We start from the raw sequence: 17,455 nt of genomic DNA on the forward strand, positions 1-17,455 counted from the left end.
CTAACTCCAACTAGCTTGCTCCTAACTTAGGGCCTAATCCAATTTCAGTTAAAGTGGATGGAAATACTCCTTTTGACAGTGAAAGGAAACAAGGAACAGTTTTCATTGTTTCATTTCAATGAAATTCACTGTGTAAGCCGAAGGCGGGAGCTGACCTTCAGTTCTGGCCCTCTCCTTGAAACGGTTCAGCCTGAGGGTTTCTAAGCATTAACTGACTTAGGGAAGTGTCAGAGAGAACTGCACAGAACAAAAAAACACTTAGCAGTTCCCACCGTCTCTGGAAGCCCCTTCTGGCATTTTGGGCTGCCTCACTTCCGCAGGCAGGGTGATGATGAGCATGGTCTGCCCCTTCGCCAGGTGCAGATGACCAAGCCAGACTCTGACCAGGGCAAACTTCTGGCGTCTATTAATGATGAGAGAAACGTATCGAAAAACAAGCTGAGCATAACAGAGAAAAGATAACAGTATTCCAAAATTTCTATGCTTATGAGGGTGTTTTTCTTGGAAAAAAATGCTGTCTTACTTATATAATCTATACTGCTACTTCAAACTATTGCCTGTGAGATACAAAATTTCTAAAAATTAAACAGTAGCCAGTTGTCCCAGTAGAGAACTGCTTTGTTCTTCCAGAGTTGTACTGCCTAGTCGCGTAGTGGTGGAAATCACTAATTTCCATGCACAAATGGTGTCGTGTGCTGCGTTGATCAGGAGGAGAGAGACGTAGCATCCCACTTTGTTTCCCAGTAGGATCTGTGCAGCTCAGACCGGTGAGGCTATCATAGAAATTAAACATACGCTATCAAGCCATTACATCTGTAAATGACAATGAACCTTTGTAGTATATTTTATAACTGTATCTCTCTCTCCTTTCTTCTAAAAATCTAATGCAAAAGAAGAAGGGGATATTTCGGTTGCTTTCCTACTTTCAGGGCCTGCCGTATTATTTGAATGAAAGTGACTGGAACTGTGTGAGTGACAACTCACAATTCTGTACAGCAACTTTATTGCTGCTGTCTTCAAACTGAAGGTGCTTGGTGTGTAATTATCCAACTGTCTAATGATACTTGGTTTAACTTAAGCTTGACATTTTATTATATTTTTGATTAAAAAAAAAAAAATCCTGTCATTGGATGCCAACCACAGCAGCCTAAGAAACTGAAAAAAACCTCTTAACTTTCTATTAGCAATTCTGTGATTTGTCAAGAATTTATTATTCTTGTTAAATGAAAACGTGACCTTTGGGAAGCAAAATTAATGACAGTTTGAATCTGAGGCCATTCTGCTCCAAAGCTGTCTGGGGAACGCAGAGAGCCGAGCTGCTTGTTTCAACCCGGACTGTGTTAGAGAAGGAAATAAAATCACCGTGGGCAGGGCGGCATGGCCTGAGTGATAGCAAGCTTTTGTGAAAGCTTCTTGCAGTCCATAAATAGGCTTTTGGAGGGTGCATTATACAAGCCTACTGAGAAACTGAAAGTGTAGCATCACTGGGAGCTGCTTTTTGGGGAGAGGAAATAATAGCTGTATACTCAAAATGATTTTTTTCTTTTTTTTTGCTGCTGAATACCAAATCTTCAAAGGTATATCAATTTTCTTTCTTACATGTAAGAAATAATTATGAATCTCCAATTTATAATAATTAGTCTTATTTATCTAATTCTTTGTGTATCACTTAAAACATTTACCTTTTAATAATATTAGTGGATTATGTGGGATACCCCACACACCATCATCAGAAATCCTTGCAGGGTAATGATGTCTATATATTGAGCTGCCACAGGTTATTTTCTGTTTCTGCTGCAGTGATTTTATAATATGTGCCAGATGGCTTAGATAATGGGTTATTGTTATTTTTTTTGGATAAATAAATGATTAGATAAAATCCTGTCAAGCTCCTGCTATGTCAGGAAATGTGTGCAGTGACCACTGTTACCTTTCAGAGAGCTCCAGGTTAAGCTGAAAGGGATGGTGGCAACTCAGGCAGACTTACCTGGCTCTTAGGGTCTTCTCGTGGGGCCTTGGAAAGTCTAATCCTTTCCATGTGTTCTAATAACAAAGTAATTTCTCCCTCTGTTTAATGAGACTCATCATTTAGCTTCTGTAGGATTAAAGAAAGCATTTTTGTTCTTGAACAAGTCACAGAAATGTCCAGTATCACAAGATCCGTTTCTGGATGATCTATGTTTAATAGGATTAAAAAAAAAAAAAGCAAGAAGTGATAGTAAAGTTAAATGTAGATGGTGTTGTTTCTGCTGTGGGGGAAGTACAGTGCACAGCTGACAAATACGCTGTTGTATTGGTTAACACTGCGTGATGGTGGCTGGATTTCCGACAAGTTGGGATAGCGTCTGCAGTAGACTTAAGAGAAGCCAACCATTTAATGTGTTTTAGAGGGATGTCATTACTTGAAAATCCAAAACATACACAGAAGTTGTGAAGAACTGTTTAAAGTCTTGCTTATATCGCTGGATCTTTGGCACCTAAGTGCATGTGTGAGCGTATGTGCGGGCATTGGAGTTTGAAAGGCCGCGTCTTGTCGGGACCGTCACGAGCGACGCGGCCCCTGGCTGCGCGGGTTGTCCCGTTGGGTCTGCTCCTGCTCCTGGACAGCAACTGCGTGGGCTGTCCGGGCTGGTGGAGGTGGTGGGGCAGTTGCACTTCCGCGGTCGAGCAGCAAGAGCTCCCGTGGGAAGAGCCGGTGGTTTGTTTTATGCCTCCTGATTCAAGTCAGTACGTTGTGGTGTATGCGTGGTGCTAGGCACGAGCAGAATCTGCGCTCCCTCTCTGCTTCTTCAGACTCTCCGGTTGTGTGCTTGGAAGTGCTGAGGTTACGTTATCTCTGAGCTCGTTCTGTGCTCGCTTGCAGTGGAGCAGTGTTTACTACTGTGGCTATCTTGCTCCACTCTGATAGTAAGTGTACAGTTGGGCCTGTGGCCAAGAAACAAGACACTCAGGCAAGACTCTTGTTTCTGCTGGTCTGTTGGAGTAGAAAGAAGCTACTCTAATAAGTTAAGGTAGCAGTATGCACCTGGTCCTTGTCTTCTGTGCTGCTGAAAAAGCAGGGAAGAATTTCATATTCTCACTTAATATCAAATGATCCTTGTTGCAGAAAAGATATTTTGGGGGTCAGAATAAACCTTGGAAATTTTATTCATGTTTGTGATTTTGACTTTTTCCTCTTTCATCAGACCAAGTCTTTTTGCTTAAGTTATTGTCATGGACCATAACCCCATTCATGATACACCATAACCAATGTATGTTTTTGCCCTGGGGGATGATCCTCCTAAGAGTGCGACTGGTTTAAATTGGAATCCAAACTTTTAAATAAAAAGTAGAAATGCAGTAGGCACAAAATTAAATCTTCTATTACCTAAAGGTAATAGAAAATATGGAGAGTGAATTCAAGCTGTGTTGGATTCAAAGGCTCTTTGTAAGGTATTTTTTTTTTCCTTGTGTTGGCTTTAGTTTTGAGCTGCATCCAGGATGGAGTGTTGTATGATTGGGTTGCTAAGGCCTCGTTTACCAAGGCTAATAGCAACGCTTTTAGTGACTTTAATGATAGAGCAACAGCACTTTCATGCCCATGCCAGTGCTGAGTTCTGTGTTATCCTTTGCAACAACCGCGTCCTTTCTTCCTTATACTCCGTATTATTTGGCTTTACTTAACCCTGATCCTGCAAAGATTTATCTTTATTCATTGTGAGTAATCCTATTGCTTAATTTTATGCTTTGAAATCAAGCATGTAAATCTGCAAGACTGAGGCTTTGATTTTCTATTTCCTCTTATTGCAGAGAAGTAATTTTGCTGTCATACACCTTCCCGGAATAATTTGTGCAGGAAAACAAGTGAAAACATATCCTTGGGATGTTTCCTTGACAAGTTCTTTGTGTTAAGCTGTGCATATGCAGTATTGCAGTTAGGGAGGACCTGTCTACTTAAAATGCCACTTTAATATTTAGTAGCAAGAGTGTATTTTCAGGAGTGGCTTTTGCTTTCCAGATAGTCCACCATCTCAGTGAGATAATGGTTGGACTCATCCTCTTGTAGCCATAGCTACACATAGCCACTTTCTCAATTTGCTACAGGCAGCAGCCTAATGTGACATGCTGTGTGAGATGGATAACCTGAACTACCCAACAGTGTGCAAATGCGAAAGCACTAGAATTTTTAAGCTGATAATCTTGATGATTTTGGGGTCTTACTGTTCCTAGCCATCTGGGTTACAACCCAGTCCTTTTCTGCCAGAATGCAACTTCTTTTCTACCTGCTCGCAGTTAATGGCAACATTTAGTAGTTTTATTTCTATATGTCTTACTCTGTTTCTATGCAAATTAAATGTAAAGAAGGGATCAAGGCTGGCCAAAAGGGGGAAAAGAAAAAAGAGCATAAGTGCTTGGTGTGATTACATTAGAATAGTACCCTTCTTGCTGACTCCTGGGCATCAGCAGCTATAAGATAAACACAGGCAAACATTAGGCACTGTTAATAAAGTCTAAAGATTTTTCTCCTACTGGATGTCTGTGGATTGCAGATATCAACCCACCTTTTAATGTGAGTATCTGCAAATTCTAATGCAAATTTTGAAGAAGATGAAAATGGATTATTTATGAAAGCGAAGATCTGTCGTGTTCTTTACACCATCTGTTTTCCTTAGTGACATGGATTTAACTTCTTTGGCCTGTTGGTCTGGGGACAATAGCAAGTGTTGTCACAGATCTTTGCTTGAATAATAATAGCCTGCCAGTACTCAAGGCTGGGGTAAAGCTTCTTAAAGTGTTAAGAGAAAAGATACAAACATAACACAAAACAAGCAAAAGTCTGCGAGAAGTCACCGTGCTGATGAAAGGTCTGAGGGAACAGTGTGGAGACTAAACTGGGGCCAGACATTCGGGATTGCTCACGTGGTCGGGTTAACGTGCTCCACAAGTCCTGGCGAACTGCTTCGTCTCTTTGTGTGTGCTTTTTCTATCTGCTCAGTGGGTGCAACAGTAGATGTTTTGGAGACAGTCTGAGACCTGATTAATGGTTGTTAAAGTGCTCTAAGACTTTGATGGGAAAATCTTACCGAACTGGGTTGGAAACAGCAGCTGCTCCTACTAAGGAAAGAAGTCCACTATCATGTGATGTTGCAAAGGGGGTGAGGGAGCTGCTGGGTACAAACTCAGAGCTGTAAGGACCGAGAAAGCCGAGCTCCACTCAGCTGTGACGTGCGTCCGAGATTTCGAGCTTCAAGTGTGGCTGCGGTACTACCTTCGACTTTGTTACTTTCATGTTGTTTGAAAGTTGTGTTTTTTTTCTGAATATCTTGAAAGCTATTGCATTTCTTTCAGATTGCCTATCAAGTCCTCCACTTTTGCTTTTTAATCAAGTACAGTTATAGCTAAGACTTTTGGGTTAATTTATACAGAATAAAAACTGCCACAAATATTCAACAGGATAACTGGCTTGTTGAGTTCACTTAGTTCGGAGGAGATAGTGGAGATGGTTGAGAGCAGGCTCTTCCAAGCTACTTATACTTTGGTCTGATGAAAGTCTTGGTTTTAAAATTAAATTCAAAGGCTAAAGCAGCATTGCTTTGAAGAACTCTCTTTCTGTCTCTACAATACCTAACACAGAAGCAAAATACGACTTGTGACTTGCCATGTAAGGTTCCATAAGAGCTATGAAGTTAGATGTAAACTGCATGTTTGTAGCATGACAGTTCTAAATATAGAAAGACAGACACTTGTTATTTGAGAGATTTTCATACCCAGATGGTCTCTCTCTTTTTTTTTTTTTGTAAATGGGTATGACAGATCATTAATTCTTGCTGGAATTACTAACAGTGTCTTTGAATTCTTCCACTTGATTATCACAAGACAACAGAATTTTGCAATTACTTGGTGATTTGTAGGAAGACACTCTTGCTCTTTGTAGAGCTAGAGAAATAAACTAAAATATTGTGAGTCAGTTTAACAATAAGGGAATTCATTGCTCCACCATGGCTTGTCACACGTTACCCTCTGCAGACTCCATGGGTTATTCATACATATCTTTAAAGCAGATGACCTCAGTTGTTTTGCTGAGGAAACCGGAGAGATATTCTCAAGTTGCCTTATGAGTTAGTGTGCACGATACAAGAAATATGGAAATATTTTCCATGCAGATTAAGGCTATTTTGCCTGAAAAACAAACACTAGCTGACTCTGAAGGTGCTGGAAATCTGTATTGCAAGAAATACGGGGTGGAAGTAGATGGTTTAGACTATATCTATGTTAAAGTAAGTAGTATTTGTTTGTTTTCTTGGTTTTGTAGTTGAAGGCTTTTGAGCCAAATATATAATAGTTTCAGTTTTGTCAGTTTATTAATGAAGGTTTAAAGTAGGTATAGTTTTGGCTTAGAATCTGAAGATAGAACCAAGATTGTTTCAAACATACCAGACAATAATTTCATTGTTTCATTTAGAAATTTTTATCTGAGAAGAAGCATTTGCATAGCGTGATATCAGGGTGCACTTTTTCATTATGCTAATATATATTGGAAATGCAAAGGCAATACAAACTTTTTGCAAGCAGTATATAACACTTGTAGAGAAAAGAACTGCAGTAATTTTGCTAAGGCTAAATATGCCATAGAAACTAGCATAAAAGGCTTTAATTTTACTCCCGTCTCCAACATAGATGCATTTTCCATAATTTCTCATAATAATCAAGGTTTGAATTTTACTAATGAAATAGGCTGGAGTTAAGGAGCACCGATCCCGAATGCCATGATACTCCTCAGCATTTCCGCACCCAGCAGCTTGTACATGCGTTTCTCACTTTGGGACTTTAGGAGTGCAAGGGCTAACACCACAGGCGGCAAAACAAGGTGCTTCTCCTCTAAAGCTACGTGGTGTTTCTCAGAGTATGTGCTCTGGCCACTAACCCTCGTTCTGCTTTTACACCTTCCCCCTGAACACTAGCGGAGGACCTATGGTAGCTCTGCCTGCCGGTTTTAAGTTAAAGCTTGACAGCTTGCTCACACAGTTGCTGGTTTCCTTGTGTATAGACTCATTGTTAATCTCTCATGGAAAAATGGTGAGACTAAATACAGCTTCATCAGATGTGCTTTACTTATGCTAGGTTGCTCTTACAATATTCCAGTAAGGTGTCTGGTGTAGGCTTGACCATAAAGACAGAGTTATGTTCTGGATCGGCTGAGTAAAACTAGTTTCCCCAGGTAAATCAAGATAAGTCAGTAAAAGCCCAGTTTCAGTGACAGAATTATCGACACCTGGTGCTTCTGTATCATTGTAACAAAAATGATTATTCTCACACTAACTTAGTGCAGTGATTTGCAGACATTAATTTTGTATTTGTATAACATCAAACAGGTATTTTACCTTCAATGTGACTTTTCTCTGAGCTAGGACCAAGTAAAACCAAAAGAAGGCTGTTAGGACTTGATCCCAACTTTATAAAAAGATATTCAGGAAAGGACAGTCTTGTCTACTATCCACATTTATACCAAACAGCTTTGCTTTTATTTTTAGCTTTTAAAATTAGCTTTAACAGATAATTCAGCAATTGTCCATACTCCAGATGTTTCACAGATGTAGATAATTTAGCCTTGTATCACCTCTGTGAAATAGGTGAACAGTTATGGTTCCACAGCTTTTCCTCAATAACTTCTTGTTTCAGCCTCTAAAGCTGTAGCACAGCATGGTTCAGTACATCTGTCTGATCAATACAGTCCTTTATTTTCTCTTCCTGTCTTAGTGAATGCTAGATATGCCAAATAATCTCACCACAGCCATGCAGATGGCTCTGTGCTAAAGCAGCAGCACTGGCACAAAGAAGATACTTCCTCTTTCTGTTTCTGTGAACCTAAGCTGAACAACCAGCTGCATTCAACGCTGCTGAGCCGCCTCTTCCCCCACATAAAAGTTGGGTCACTCTGCATGTTGCAAGAAACAGTTCAGTTACCCTGTCTGTTATAGGTGAGGTTTTTAGAAACTTTGGGGAAAATAAGTTAAAAAAAAAAAAAAAAAAGCTTGTCTAAAAACTTCAATGGGTTTAAGAACTTGAGAAAATGTGAAATGAACATTTAAAAATTATAAAAAAAAGAGAGTCTTCACTTAATTTGTACTAGTTATTCAGAAATAATACTTATTTTAGCATCTAATTAAACACAAAATCTATTATGACTTGTATTTTGTTAGTCTTGAAACAAAAACCCTACAACCGCTTGTTTCATTTGGCCTCATAGTATTTGTTTTCTTGGATCTTAAAATTCAGGCACCAGTTAAGTTAATCATGACACATCGAATATTTTTTATGTTCTTTTTATATTTTTTAATATTCTTTAAGTACTGACTGATTTTCCTTTAAAATCAGAGTATTTTTATTACATACACGTAACATTCACTCTAAACACATAAGTGTGAAAACATGCATCCTTTTCCTAATAGTCTTTCTTAAATGCAGCATGTATCATTAGCTTAATATACAGGGAATGGCTGTAGTTTTTCATTTGCCCTTAAATCTCTTGTGGCCACGATTTTATAAGTCTTGTAACATGTTTTTCAGGTTGGATGGATTAGGAGGTAGTTTAAGGCAGACTTGTAATTAACTTCATTTTGAAATCACCAGCATATAATTCTGTGTTTTGATGGTATGGACTGAAATGCAATATACTGTACCTCTTTATGTGGATATGAGCCCAAACTAAATTTTACATATGTTGTAACTCAGAATAGTCTTCTGTTGCTCAGTCTGGGGTAGGTGTCACACTTCTGCTCAACTCTTCACTAATCTTATTGTACTTATTCAGAACTTTAATTATGTGTTTGTGTCTCAAGTGGTGACCAAAATATTTGTGCTTTTGATCTAGCTGTAACTGCCATCTTTTGTGAAGACCTTTCTGAATAATGTTTGTTTCTTTGACAGGTCTAGAAATCATTATTACTCCAAACACAAGATTTTCTTAAACACTGATTATTTTTTTTTAATGCTTAATTTACTTTACAGTATGCTTATTACTTGAGAAATATTCTGAATTAACACTGCAGCATTAATATAGAAGTAGTGGTGTTTAACTGGGTTGTTATTCTGTAGATTTTTTGAAGGTTAGTGGTTGCATGAGGAATACGTTAGACACATGGAATACTTAAGTAACCAAGGAAGGAGCAGAGAGGATGCATTAATAGTTCATTTATCTTCTGTACACAGACTTACTGTGGCTGCTGGGAATGGGAGCTGTGTGCATTTAAGCCATAGGGAATGCTGCGGCTGCCTTTTTTTTTTTTTTTTTTAACATATAGGTCAGGCCAGTGTCCATACTAATCTTTGTGTGACACTTTGTGAAATATGTTGTACTTTTGTGTAATTGATAATGCCACCGTAATTAAGCCCTGTGAAAAACATCATGTGGTTGAATTCATTATATACCAAAGGAATATTGCATGTGACTTCCCTTAGATATATAGTGGTTTTCAACTATGTATGCTACTAGAATCACAAGTTACATAATATAAATAATAAATATCACAAAATAAAGGATTTTCACAGTGGGAGCTGACTGAAAACTACTGCTTTTGGAGAATGGCATAATACAAAGTGTGAAAGGGGATCTGTGGAAAAAAARCCCAGAAGCTGGCAGATGCCGTTATTGCATGTAGCAGCTCAGAGGGTTATATGAATGGGCACAATTTTGATAGCTAAAATATTGTATGATTTAATAATGCCTGATTACAAGCCAAAACTAACTCTTTCTCTATGAAATTTTTAAAGAGAAGGTCAAGTACAGTCAGTATAAAATATAGAGAGTTATGTTTTCAAAGAGGAAGAGAATTTACAATTTTAAAACACTTTACGAATTTTAACTCCTTACAAAACAATTTTTATCAAATTCAGACCAAAAACAACCTGGAAGTGTAACTCTTCTTTGATTAGATTTGATAGTTTAACATAAAACACTAGGTTTTCTGGCTTTGAGGTCACAGCTAGTGTGTCGCTTTCCAGGGTGATCACTTTCTCTGAATTTCAATAGAAAGGTTGCTAATAATTTCAGTATTTAAAGAAATAAAATCTTTTACATTTTTGTTTCATATCCAAAGTTGCCTGTAGTAGCATGGATATGTATCTTGTGATTGGGTTTTGCATCTTTTTTTTAAAATAAGGTGAAGTTTGATGCAAATGTAAGTTAGTGGACAAAACTGGCTTTGTCCCAATGGCTAAAGACAGCTGTGAATTGTACTGTAGTAATTCTTTATAGGATGCTGATAGTTCACCCACATTTCGATTGTACTTCATGCCAAAAATGTTTGGCGCACAACATCTGAGTTGTTTTTGTTGTTACAAGTGGCCAGGCCCTAAATACAAAGAATGCTTTGTAAAAATGTTTAGAAAGGAAAATGCTTTTGTCTCCTTAGAATTCAAATATAACAGATATTTAGACAGTAGATATAATATTCAAATGCAATAGACTTTTTTTTTAGTAGGCTGTGATTCGAGTAGTTTCCTTGTGAGTAGTTAAGGGTACGGCATCTTATATGCTTAACCTTGAGTGCTGCAGACACTTTGACCTAGATTTGCAAAAAAAAAAAAAAAAAAAAATCAGTAGCATGCAAGCACATGGTCGATGCTGCCTGCTCAATGTCTTATGCTGTAGTTCAGTGCCTAAGTCAGCACTGTCACTGGGGAAAGTGTTTCCAGCTCCCTTTTTCTGGTTGCATGTTCCTGTACCAGCATAAGCGTTTAAGGAGCTCTGCAGTGCAGCTAATGAGGGCAGTGGAATGACCGAAAAATAAAAAGTTTCCCACACTTCAGTAGTTTCTGAATTTAGCCTTATACTTCCTCTGTAAAACATCTTTTCTGCGAAGTTAATGACCAGTTATGGGTCTAAGACCTCAGTCTTGCCTTAAATAACAAACACCTTGCTTGTGTGTTATTTTTCAGAGATTCAGGTCCCTGAGCTGGTTCCCCATGTGACGGTGCACGTCCTTGTGCTGCCACAGCTCGGGAGGCAGAGCAGCAGCCGGTGCCCGGGGAAGGAAGAGGTGGCTGCTCTTGCCACTGCCAGGGGTGCCACAAAACACATGTTAATGTGGAGCCGGTGCCTCCGTACAGTGACAGGCATGAGAGTCTGTTCTGCTCCACTTTGGAAAACGAGGAAGTGAAATTTAAGTGAAACGTAAATATCTGAAATTAGAAAATATGCATTCTGGGCGTGTGGGCCTGTCCTCCGATCCAAACGGTGCTCCCTGAGAGCTGGCAGGAACTCTGGGAAGGGTTAGATAAGGATGAAGATGCCGTAATACACTCAGCGATGCTCAAGAGAAAGTGCCGTCCGTGGTCTGCCCTGTTTCGGGCGGTGAGCCCCCCACGGCTCTGCAGCGCTCCTCTGCCGTCCGGCGTGACCAGATCCGCTCCTGTCTGTGGTGGACACTTGGCTGATGCTTGTCCTCTGGGGGCACTTGTTGCCCTAGCCCATCGGTGGTGGGCTGTATGGGGTCTGGCCCCGTGTGTGGACGGCGGAGTGGGTGCACGAGCACTGGTCTCCAGCGCGGGGCCTGGCCGAGATCCTGACCGGGACGGCGGAGCGGGTGCGTGGGCGCCTGTCTCCGGAGCGGGGCCTGGCCGAGACCCCGGCCGGGACGGCGGAGCGGGTGCGTGGGCGCCCATCTCCGGAGCGGGGCCCGGCCGAGACCCCGGCCAGGACGGCGGAGCGGGTGCGGGGGCGCCTGTCTCCGGAGCGGGGCCTGGCCGAGACCCTGGCTGGGACATGTTCTGGCACGTTTACTCCTTGCAGCTCGGTGAGCAATGTTGGGGCTGCGGTGTGGTCTTGAGGCCGCAGTGCTGCCTACATGCCAGTGCAGAGGTACCTTCGCCATCTGAATGAGCAGCTCTTCTTCCCGTAGTTCCTAAAAAGCTTCCTGGACGTCCGCTGAGTGGTGGGACGTTGTTATCTCGTAGCTGTCTGCTTGAGTTGCAGCCTAACGTCCTCAAGCTGTGCCTGAATCCCCGTGGGCTCCCTGCTCTGCTCTGCTGAGGCTGCTGACTAAGGGGATTGCTTAGCTGGGAGCGAGATACAGCCGCTAACACGTTCATCTGTACGTATAATTACATATACGTTTTCAATTTTTATTTTCACCTGGGGTGGGTTGAGAAGAACCTGCCTTGCTGGTTAGGTCTGGAGAGTGATTCAGCCAAACTGCTAAACTCAGTTTACACTTTCCAACTGTTACACTAGATTTTTAACATTGATCTTTGGAGTGCCTGTGACAGTTAAAAATAAACATACAATTCCCCTTTGGGAGACCTCTTATATTTATTAATTTCATGGGTGTGCTGTTTTGTTCTTATTAGTTTCCTGTCCATTTTCACTTTTTATTGTGGGGAGGAACTTCTGTGTATTTTTCGATGCTACATTTTTACTTACCTGTGGATTTGGAAAATAGAGGTTCCGGGTCTTGTCTCTGTAAGCTCTGTTTAACTGTGAAATTATAGTGAAGTTTTAGGTAGTATTATAGTAGCTTTCTTCAGCTCTTAATAATGTTGGTGCTCTGTTTTAGTCCTGTCTATATGTTTGCCATTTGCTTAACAGCACTGAGTGAACTCTGAGGCCCGTTTGGAGCATTTGGTGGCATTACTTGGCGTTGTTCGTGACTCGTTTTCTGCTTGTTTATCTCAGAATCTGTTTGTATGTAGCTCTCCATGTGCATATTAATAATCTCACCGAGGACATTTCTGCAGGCCCAAAGGACTCTCATCTGTCTCTATGTTCCCATCAGGTAGCATGTTTTCCCACTGCTTTTTTTCTTTGTTTTTACGTTGGTTTTTTTTTGTGCCTTTTGTAGTTCTTATGTAACTGTTAAGGATTATGCTAATCTGTGAAGCTCAGTGTTTTCAAGCTCAGTGAATTTTATAACTATATCTAAGAATATTTCAAGGCATCAGGGTAATTATTTCTGTAGTTGGGGGAAGTTTCAAGTTATTCCAGCTCAAAGATTCTTACATATTTTTAAAATTCAGCTATGCTGAAGTTGGTTTTAAAATGCTGTACATTACTACTAGTAGAAGAAGCTGCTGGTCGGAATTGGTGTTTTCAGACCACTGAGTTTACCAAAATAGCTGTCCTTGGTTATATGAAAAGGCTGAGCCCAGCTGATATTAAATGTTATAAACAAGCTGTATGATAAGGTACAAATGAAACGTGACCATGTGGTTCTTTTAGCTTACTGCTCTTTGAAGGATATAGCAATGAAGTCCAATAACGTCTAAGAATTCTTTTTCTTGGTTGTTATTACAGCTAAATACTATGTGTGAGGGCAGTGAGGTTTGAAAGAGAAATGATGGTTATCTAGTTTTAAGGCAATTAAGAGCTATTACTGTGTGGAAAGGATGTGAACGGCAGAAGTTGCTGACAGAAGTATTCAGCTGAATTCTGGTTCTTGACCCTTCAAAAATTGCTAAGTACAGTTTAGGTACTAAAGAAAATTGGTTACATATTAGACAAGGTATCTGCAGAGTTCAGCAATTCCAGGGAACTGCAGTTCTTAAAAATGGTTAAAAAATTTGGGGAAACCAGGAAGTAAAATTTCYCTTCCTATAAGTAAGAGATTTGTTATCACATAGGGCTCTTAATTTTCCTATTAGAGAAACAAATTATGTGAGATTATTGTTCAGATAATTAGCATTAATCACATTGTCACAGATGTTCTTCTCACTATATATCATGATATAAATGTCTCTCTAAATTGATACTCTCTAAATATCAGGCCTTAAACTGTACAAGAGATATATAAATGGCTGTTGCTGAGCAACAAGGCAGAAAATACATTTCGGTTCTAATGGCATGCTGTGCCAAAGGCCAGAATAAGGAATGCTACTACATTTAAGAAAGTCAATAATTTTTGTTTTGATTCTTTTGCAAAATTAATTGTGTCATTTCCCTTGTCATAACAAGAATTTAGATTAGAATTTAGAGTTGGTCAGAGACTGTGCAGCCTGCTTGTTATGGAAACGCCGTCTTTGGCCGCTTACTGATTCTTCCTAGTTACTTGGCATTTTTACAAAAGGATAGTAAAGTCTAGTCTTTCTTTTCAAATTGCAACCAGCAGCAACACTTGTTAAAAGAAATGCGGTAATTCCTTGAGCCTGTGTCTGTGTCACAGGACTGGCTGCAATTTTATTGGTTTCAGCATGGGAAGAAATGGAACCTCCTCCTGCCTCTTGTATTAATTATCAGGATCTCTTTGTACGGGATATAGCTTGGTCAGGTTAGGACTTGTGTTTAAGCCTGGCCTCACCTGACTGTGCATTTGCTTATATTATGAATATAAAAGATTAAGCTTTTCTGCTTTTAGGCTTAGTATCATCATCCGTGGTGGTGGCAGTGTGAACCAAGTTTAAGGGAAAATATGAAGCTGAAAGCAGACCCTTCCAATAGCATCAACTTATGTTTTAAGAGCAATTCTATCCAAAGAAATGACACAGCTCAGAAATTCCCTTTCTGATATGTAAGCATTTTGCTTGGATGATGCAAGTTAAACAGTTTTGCACAGGGCAAGTTTTGAAAACTTTGTACTCTCCCTTGTAGTTACAGCTCACTAACAGAGTTTTCTTCTTCCAGCCTTAATAATGCAGGTTGCTCTCTCCAGGAGGCCATATTCAGAGTTAGCAATAGTAATGTTCTCTCTTTCTGGTTCACCTGAGTGATTTTGGTTGAATTTGGGTTTTGAATTTCATTAGTTGATGCGCTGCTTTAGCTGGTGCTGTCAAAATTGACAGTATATCTTTGATCCAGACAGTAACAAACTTTCCTTTATTCCACCCAAAAATAAGGTCATTCTTGAAAGAGGGAGGGGCAAGGGCCTATCATAAATATTTCATGATTAACACCTGAAAGACTGATTTTGGAGGCTGTCTGTAAATAAATAAGTCATCTTTGCTAAACTAAAAGTAGTGCAAGTTCACATGTGTAGGTAGATCTTGTTGAGAAACTAGGGACAGCTTTTACGCATTGAATTCCTTTTTTATTTCTGTTTTTTTAGGATGTAGAACATTCTATGAACTCTTTCAGTGCATATCAGAAGAGCTGTTAAGCTAGCCAAATAGTTATATCTCCTCCTGCAGTAATTCTGATTACGCAACAGAGGTAGAAAACTCTTTGACTCCTGATGTGAGTGCTGCGCCTCTTGGATTTCTAACTCCTGTCTGTGAGCAATGTCAATTAGTACTTCACGAGGTTAATATCTCAGAAGAGAAGCTTCGTGAGTCATATGGTCTCATTTGATAGATAATTATTTTAGTCTGCTGATTTCTTCCACGTGATCCAAGATGAAATCATGAGGTATGAGAGAATACTGCAATTTCTTATTATATTTTCTTATTATATGAAATTCTGGTAATACACCCAGCTTTCTGAGACACCAGGGAAAACAAAAACTTCTCCCTGTCCTTTTTTCTGCCATGAGCTCCTGTGTAGTCGTCATACGGAGATCATTAGTTATTGCCTTTAGCAGCCCAAGTTACCATTTCTTGAGTAAAGGACAGTGATTCCATGCTTCTGTGTGATTTTGGAGATGAYGTTTTCTTTACATCACTCTGCTGAGGCTTGGAGAGAGTCTAGGCAAGAAATCAAGCTTCAAAATGAAGCTGTTCTTAAGCATTTCATTACTTCTGTTTTCCTCCTGATACCAGACTGTCTCATCTGTGAGCCTTATATATTCATTCTGAACCCAGTGTCTTAGTTCCTGGAAGATTTCTCGGAGCAACTGATCTCTTTTTACTTAGTTTGAAGTAAGTTACAGTCTTGTGACCTCTCAGCTGTGGGTGCGCAGCAGGCGTCCAGCAGCCGCCGCAAGGGCCGGATGCTGCTTGTCCTCGAGTTGCCTCCTCCACTCTTACCCCGGTGCTTAGGACGCGAAGAAGTCATCAGTGGTGAGCCAGAAACATACTCACAGAGAAACGACAAAATCATTAAGTGGATACCAAAGTCAAGTTCAAGGGAGCCAAACTAGTACCAAAACATAAAGCAAAAGTGACACTATTGGCAAGTTTGTGATGCCATGAATGGTAACAAAATTTAACTAAAATTTGATTCACTGTCTTTGCTTCAGTAAATCTTACTGTTATCTCCCCTGTCAACAGTCTTTTTTCTTCTAGTGGTTAAAAATTTGCATTGAACTATTACTGAGAGCAGTAAATTCAATGACCATAATCAGGCACAATTTCAATAGAGTTCTTGCTGTAATTTTTATTACAATTACAGTGCCATTTTAGGCCAAAATTTCCTTCTCTTTTTACAAGGCTGATACATAATTCAATGTCTCTAAAAGCTTATCGTATTTTAGTCTTATTTTAATGTTGTCATAAACTTCATTTTATATGTTAGTAAATAAGAAGGGATGAATAATAAACATACTAAAGTAGGGTATTTCCCAAGAGAGAAACTAAGTGTTTCCATTCTTTCTGCCAGTGATGATTTTGTTTCCTGCTGTAAGGTCACTAGGTCACTAAGGTCAGACATGTTCACACTAGAACCTGTAGAGCAATGGGTTTTAACATCAACTGATTATGTAAAAGATAGCATGAAAATCTGATTTAATTCTGCTAAATCAACAAGGTGGCATGTTCTGAAGTGACTCAGTGCTGGTAATGAGGACCATCTTTTTCCTCCCACCTGTTCTTTTTACCATTCTTTTTCTCTGGCAGGGATTTAAGTCTAGGTAGCAATCATGTTGGAGGTGAAAAGCTACAGCTTAGTGCTCTTAGGATGACTTTAATATCTGTGAAGTTGTGTCATGTGGAAGACTCAGCTGTCTGTAGTAACCCAGTTTYTATGGCAAGCCACTTTCTGCTTTCTCTTTCCCTTCTGTAGGCAGTAGAAAATGTACAGTTTCAACTGAATAAATTAAAGGTGCCTATTTCATACTGGCTTGGATCATGTACTTAGAAACTGCTATGCAATGTTTGCCACTTAAAATTAACAGAACTTGTGTTTTACAGTGCTGCTACCTTTTTTACATGAGAAAACTTTTCTTTGTGTAGCCTGGAGGAGACTGGCCTGCTAACTTCCCTGCTACGACAATATTTGAAAGCATTCCTCCTCTTTTGTCTTTACCTTTACAGTGCTTTCTGTTAAGTCCTATGATGAGAGAAACAATATCCCATCAGAAATGTTAAAGATGGGAAACTGCAGATTTAGCTGAGAAAACAAACATAAAGCACTGGGAGAGATGTGATATGCATTCTGTTTTCAGAYGTGTCTGATAGATTAACACAAAGGTACCAATCTGAGCACCCCCAGTTTCTGGCAGAATTTTGATTTTTTAGTTTTAAAAAAAAGTTCTGCAAATAGATTCATTTGAATAAGTTTGGAAATATGTGTATTTATGGGGTTTTACATGGAATCCTTTGTCTAAAAAACAAGTGGAAAGGAGAAAAGACATGGGCTCCTGAGTGCACTATTTTGATTCTGCAACTGTACCTT

This window comes from Apteryx rowi, unplaced genomic scaffold, assembly GCF_003343035.1.
Source record: "Apteryx rowi isolate R43461 unplaced genomic scaffold, aptRow1 scaffold_17, whole genome shotgun sequence".
NCBI classification, from domain to species: Eukaryota; Metazoa; Chordata; class Aves; order Apterygiformes; family Apterygidae; genus Apteryx; species Apteryx rowi.